Source organism: Otolemur garnettii, unplaced genomic scaffold (assembly GCF_000181295.1).
Source record: "Otolemur garnettii isolate 467f Iridium unplaced genomic scaffold, OtoGar3 scaffold00231, whole genome shotgun sequence".
Lineage (NCBI taxonomy): Eukaryota > Metazoa > Chordata > Mammalia > Primates > Galagidae > Otolemur > Otolemur garnettii.
In genome coordinates, this window is record NW_003852626.1 from 1,979,163 (window position 1) to 1,984,942 (window position 5,780).

The following is a 5,780-nucleotide window of genomic DNA, read 5'->3' on the forward strand; positions in this document are numbered from 1 at the left end:
CAGCTCGCCTCAGGAAGGTTGAAGTGCACTCTTCAATCTTCTCTCTTGTCTCTGCTCCAAACCATCAGCTAATTTGCTAAGGTTCTGTCCTTTCAGCCTCCTTCTGGACGGGAGCTTCTGTAAAAAGCTGGCTGCAGTTCGCCATCTTGGCTCCGCCCCCCCCAGAAGTATTTTCAAACTGTCACATTTCCCTAGAAAAGTAAACACTGATGACTGATAGTAAAACTGAATTATTAAATTACAATAGTTAATAAATAGTCAATTTTAACAATGCTCAGTGAGAGAACATAAACCTAATTTACAGAAAGATAGAAATCCATGGGTCAGAAACACAAATCAGAATTTATAGGGTTCACACTTAACAAATCAAAAGTTGATTATAGTTCTCAATTTACTGTATCGCTAAGCTCATTGGCTTTCTATGAGCCATGTATCTGATCCAAATTAAAAATAAAATAGAATAAAAATTGAGATCATTGAATTCTAACCATATGCTAAGTAAGCTAAGGATATCAAGTACAGGATATTTTTATTGAGGATGTAAGAGCCTGACCCTCTGCCACTCTTATCCTCACATTCTGTAAAGCTCGAAGTTTTGCACATCCCCTTCCATGAGGTCTTTTACACCTCTCCCTTCCTTTCTATTTGCACTGCCACTACCTTTAAACAAACTGTTGTCCCTCATATCACATGCCTTGCAATCCTCTCCTGAATGCCTTCCTTGCCTCCAGACTCTCCACCCTCAACATAGCATTTAAATTGTTGGCAGAATAGAATCAGCCTGGAAAAAACAACTTTCTGCTATTATTGCATTACATCTGAGACCAAAATTATTGTTTCTGACCCAATTAATTGCTTACTCCTACTAAAATCAGTGGTCACCTTCTACAATATACTACTTATGTTTTTGGTGGGGGGGTTGTTGTCTTCTATACTCTCTAGCCTTTCAAACTTGGCCTGGGAATTTTTTTCTTCTCTCTTATGTGTTTGTTGAAAACTTCTCTGTCTAAAAATAGACACTTGTGCCAAAAAACACGTAGTTTTCTTCCTCCTGGGAATAGTAATGTGACACCACGCAGATCAAGGGCTTACTTTTCATTTTTGATATTTTACATGAGTTATGCTGCCACTTGTCCAGAGTCTGGAATTGTGTTCCATAAGCAGAATTTCATACCTGTCTTATAGTGCTTTTGATTTTCTCTTCCTTTTTTCTGGTATTCTTTTCCATAACATCACAAACCACTTGATATTGGCCTCCATAACTATTGTCATTTCTCTATATTTTTCCTACACTTTTCCCTCTAGATCAATATTTTCTTCCTTCTATGAACACTTCTTGTTCCCGGATGCATTTGAGAATCAGGATTATACTAACTGGTATTATACCCATGCTTTGTTTCTGTTGTAGAATGCCTAGCCAGCTCTGTTGCACTCAGATTCAGTTTCTGTTTGAGCAGAAACATGTGCAGAACATATAGTTTGTCCATCATCATAGAATTTCTGCCTCCATACAATATATGTCTATATTTGTGTTACTTTTCTGTACTTAGTCCTTCCTGAAAATCATGAGAAGGTATATTTGTCCTTTAATTTCAGCTAAATTGCCACATGGCTTCTCAGCACTAGCCATTTTTCCCATATACTCTAAATTTACTTACAAGGGAACATTTTAAGATGAGCTATATTGCATTTTAGGTTAGGCTATTCAATTAATAAAATGAAGTTATGACTTATATATAATATTCCAATATTTTTGAATTGAAACAATATTTCATTACAAGTTTTGATGTTTGTAACAAAATGAGTATTTTGCTAATAGAAACAGAGACTTTCGCACACAATTGTCCTTTGGATATTAAACCTTGGTATCTGTCCATAATAAAGAAAGGTTAAATTTTATGTTTTTGCTTTTTCTTCTTGAGCAAAAATAAGTGGGAATGCCAAAAGTACTCAGTGAAAATTTTATATTAGTACATAAAAATGTGCCACCAAAGCAAAGCAATTACCATATTGGTAAGGAAAAAAGTACATGTTTATCAAACTGTTTCCTCTTCCTCACGGACCCACAACTAGACAGCATTTTCCATCCTCCCAGCAATCAGTTGGAGACATTTGATTGAATTGTGGAAAATGGAATGTGGACGGAAGTGTTAGACTTCACAGTCAGTCCTGACACTGGACACTTCTCCAATTATTTTATAAGGTGAGTTTCTCTTAGGCCTTAAGGGACAGTGGAGTCATTCAGTGGGAGAAGCTTTGATTCCTTATTGGCTACATGGAACATAACACAAAATTTTATTAACTTCCTTTTATTTTGGAATCATCTGTTACAACAGCCAACCTATACTGACTACTTCGAGTATGGACTAATACACTTATCAGACTGTGGAGAATTGTGTAGTTGCAAAAAAAGAGAGGGTTCTATTGATGTGGACGGTGGCGCCCACAGCTCGGTGGAGCTGAGGGGAGGACCTGCCACCTCTGCCTTGTCCGTGTTTTTGGCAGCAGCCAACAGAGGAACCAGCGGTTAGATGGTAGGCAGAGGGCCCCACAGGAGGCTCCAGTAGCCAGAGGGGCCCAACAACTGCTGGGGAGACACCAGTGCCTTAGTGTCTCCTTCCCCTTGCATTTGCAGCTGAACAGGGAACTCCCATTTTCTACGGGTAGGTCAATTTCATCAAAGTTTCCTTGGCCTGGCCAATTTTAGGAACAGACTGTATCCATTCACTAATGCACTCATTTATCTTTCCCCAGCGGAAGGGACTGTATCCATTGGTTAACACGTTCATTCACCTTGGCCCAGCGGAAGGGACTGTATCCATGGGTTAACACGTTCATTCACCTTGGCCCAGCGGAAGGGACTGTATCCGTTCATCAATGTACTCATTCACCTTGGCCCAGTGGAAGGGACTATATCCGTTCATTTGTTACTAAGTCCTGGCCTAATGTAACTACAAAGGACCCATGTGACCTTTGAATCACCAAGACCAAAGACCTACTGAAGACAAAATTCCAGTATCACTATGAGGGACCTAGAAAGGAATTCAACTGTTAAAAGGACTGAATCTTTTTTTCTAATTACTGTATTATGGTATTAACAGAGTTTAAAATGGCCTTTATTAATATAGACATTAGAATATTTTTTGCTAAGGCAGAGACCATTTGTTTCTTTGGGATATGTTGAGCCTGTCCTATTCACTCCAGCTAATGTTCTGATCATGAAAAATATTTAAAAAATAATTGTGAACACCTGCAAGTAAATCCACACCGCAGATAATACTCACTTATGAACCCTTCTTGGCCAATTAAAGGGACAAAATAAAAATAAATTTAAGTTAATAATAGGAAAAAAAACTATAAAACTCATCTCATAGTCCCACAGAACACTTGAGTTTATTTTCTCTAAGGAAGAATTCTTGATGGCCATACATAACTATGTGAGAATAGGTTTAAAATCTTTTTCGCTGTTGTATAACCATGGCAACTCCTCCACTATGATGAAAAGAAAGTTTCCAAGGTCAGATCACGGATCTCTTATAAGTGTAGCAATATTCTCACTTTTCTTTAGAGGAAAAAATAAAATAGATCAGGGTTGGTTTCATTGTGCCCTTCTTTTCCAAAGAAAACCGTGTGCATTTGTCCATGTGTATTCATGCACATGGAAACATGCATGTGTATTTTATGTCTAAATGCACAAAATATACATAAGGATTTTATTCCTAAATTTGACTAAGCTGAAAAAACATTCTGAATAGTTTGGAGTTAACAATTGCAAAGACTTTAACTTGCTGTCTTGAGTGAATGGATTATTATATGAACTATAAATATAGCGAGCATCCTTTTAGCCTGCAAAATAATAACTTACTTCACCTGCCAGCGAGCTTTTTCTTATCTCTCCCTTTAAGTGTTCTCTTCTGTGCCATGCGGACTGCTGCTGATTTTCTGTTCATGTAAGTAGTAAATGCAGAGGTGTCACCTTGGAGTTGGCAGTGTGATCAATCACGGCCTCACCTTGTAGAGGGACTCCCCTGCTTGGTGACAAGACACATCTTCGAATGCATGTTGTTTTGAAAACCTTAGAGCCTGACCTCTAGAATACCATAAATATGCTAATGGAGTTCCTATATTTTGTTCTGCTTTCTTTCACTTCCCTTCTCCCTAAGAAAACACATCAAGTTCACAAGTAGCAACTCAGGTTTGAAGGCAGTAACAACAATGAGTAATTTTGAATTTAAATGACAGCACGATTTCTTTATCTACCTCAAGGGAATTTTTCATTGCCCTGTGCACTTTTCCCAACTTTTTAGCTTTGTCTTCACTGCTGAGATTTTGGTGATCCAATCACACTCAGTGATTTTGGGTTCCTTGAAAAAAGAAACCTTTTCACACGCAGTGAATACTCTGTCTAAAGTGTATCCACCCTGCCATTCTTCCTTTAGCCTTCTCTTAGCTTCTAGTTGTTGAACAGACATTTTTTTTTTTCTTCAAGTCAGTGTTCAGATGTCCCCGTACACTATGAAGGCTTTCTCTAGTCACCAAGAACAGTTAGTTCTTTTTATAATGATATTTCCACAGTACACAGTAAATGCCCTTTACCTATTATAGTTATCTCACTTTAATGCTAATAATGCTAATAATATGTTAGTCTCCTGCATAGGGCCTTAACTCTTCAGTGGTAGAGAATACATATGAGATCTGATGATTAAATTTGCGAGCTTACCACTATGCATTTACATTGGCAGCACTGTACAAACAACTTGGCAGAGTTTCATAACCTTGAGATATTAGCATCTCACACTGTGTTTATGGTGATGTGTGGCAGTGTCTTGATGAGTGGTGTTTATTGTTGTGTGTTCTTGTGTGCCATCACTAGAATGTTAGAGCTTAAGTTAAGGCAATGAACAAATATTCATAAACTTCTTATTAAACTTATCAAGAATGGTAGTGAAATCAGAGACATCTTAGCCCAAGTTTATGTGGATAATGACAAAAAGAAAACAGCAGTGTACCAATGGATTAAATGATTTTTCTCAGGAGAGAGAAAGTGTCACTGTTAAAGAGAGATCAGGGTAGCCAGTAGTGAGCAGAACTGATTAAAACATTGCAAAATTTTATCAAATTGTATATCAGAATCATTGACTGTGAGAAACCTAGCAGACCATGTAAATATTGATACAGAAACAGGGAAATATTGAGTGAAATTCTTGGCCAGCAACTCATGGTTCTTGCATAATGACAATGAACCAGCTCCTCACCTTACCCTGTCTGTGAGGGAGTTTTTAGCCAGCGAACAAATAACTGTATTAGAACATCCTCTTTACTCACTGGAGCTGACCCTCAATCACTTTTAAATTTCCCCAAAGATAAAATAAATATTGAAAGAAAGGCATTTTGTTGATATTCAGGACATTAAGGGTAATACAGGAACAACTTTGAGGTTATTCCAGAAAGGTTCCAACATTGCTTTGAAGAGTAAATGAGGTGCTGGTGTTGGTGCATAGCTTCTCAAGGGGAGTATTTCAAAGGTGATCATAGCAATATTCAGCAATGAGGTATGTAGCACTTTTTCTAGGATGAGTTCATGAGCTTAATTGTCAGACCTTGTACTATTCATTTCTGTAGTACTTACTTAGTCTAATACCTGTTATGTGATACTAGTTAGCAAATAGGTATTGAATAAATCTGGATGTATCCTAGTTCTGTAATTAATCATCCTGGCATAGTAGTTCGGAGAATGGACTTGGATTTGGGCTAGCCTATATTTAAATCCTAGTCTCTCC